This window comes from Nanorana parkeri, unplaced genomic scaffold (genome assembly GCF_000935625.1).
Source record: "Nanorana parkeri isolate BGI_ZX_2015 unplaced genomic scaffold, ASM93562v1 scaffold2832, whole genome shotgun sequence".
Classification (NCBI taxonomy): Eukaryota; Metazoa; Chordata; class Amphibia; order Anura; family Dicroglossidae; genus Nanorana; species Nanorana parkeri.
In genome coordinates this window covers 83,232-84,529 of record NW_017309100.1, presented here as the reverse complement: position 1 = coordinate 84,529, position 1,298 = coordinate 83,232, and the positions used below count along the sequence as shown (strand labels likewise).

Here is a 1,298-nt window from a genome sequence, read left to right as displayed (position 1 = left end):
GGCCTGGGGGAGGGGCCTGGGGGGGTCATACACTGATTTATAAATGTCCCGGGTGCTCCTCGGCGTCATCTGGTGGTCACGCTGTGCAAATGGCGGAAGGTTCATAAATCAGCTCCCTGTGTGTCCTATAAAGAGGACCTGTCATCGGAACACTTCTGCCAGAGGTCACATGACTGACCATGACCTCCCAGGCTGGGGGGCGGAGCAAGACCTGTCATCAGATACAGTGTAACACTTCTGCCAGAGGTCACATGACTAACCATGACCTCCCAGGCTGGGGGGCGGAGCAAGACCTGTCATCAGATACAGTGTAACACTTCTGCCAGAGGTCACATGACTAACCATGACCTCCCAGGCTGGGGGGCGGAGCAAGACCTGTCATCAGATACAATGTAACACTTCTCCCAGAGGTCACATGACTCCCCCTGACCATGCTCCGCCCCCAGCCTGGGAGGTCAAGACCTGTCATCAGATACAATGTAACACTTCTGCCAGAGGTCACATGACTGACCATGACCTCCCAGGCTGGGGGGCGGAGCAAGACCTGTCATCAGATACATTGCATCATTACTGAACATGATACAATGTAACTCTTCTCCCAGGCTGGGGGCGGAGACAGACCTGTCATTGTTACTGAACTGCAGCAGAGAAAATCCAGGTCACCGTCCGGTGGATTTCCCCTCACTTCCTGTCCCAGAGACACAAACAGGAAGTGAGGGGAAATCTCCTAGTTGTCACCATAGGAAGATTACCCTCGCTTCATATATTCCGGTGACAACTGTCACTTTTCTGTCTCGGTGACACCAGGACATGTAGGGAGGGCGAATCTCCCCAGCGGGGACTCTGACCCTTCCATGCACCATGCAGAACGGGAGTTCCCCTTTAAGAGTCAGCACGGATAGGCGGCGCGGTCTGCGCTGTCGGAGTTCCCCCTTTTCTTCCTGGCAGCGCCGGGTTCCGCTGAACTTTACCCGGGAAATGGGGAAGTGACAATCGCTGGTGATCAGCTGTGTAAACAATGTGAGGTCACAGGGGGGGGGGCGGAGTCAGTGACTGTTGGAGACTTCCCGTGCTCTGATCCCCGGCGTCCCCTCGCAGAGGGTACGGGGTGCGGCACGCCTCGGCTCTGAGGGATTTGTGTCGGGTGGAGTCGGGGGTTCGGGGGCGCTGTCTGCACCTCCGCCACGCTCACAGTTGGGGGCAGTTTTGGGGTAGGAGTCGGTGAAACCGGCCGGCGTGTGTGTGGGAGGAGTCTGCATCGCAGGGAGACGGGCGCACAGACACGGAGATCCCGGTCT

General features: G+C 57.3%; 1 protein-coding gene across 1 annotated transcript in view; it reads left to right on the top strand.

The window, feature by feature from the left end:
- Window positions 1-1,298, top strand: part of ATP13A2 (ATPase 13A2) — a 37,057-nt gene that overhangs the window by 13,575 nt on the left and 22,184 nt on the right. The gene's annotated exons all lie outside the window — the stretch shown is intronic.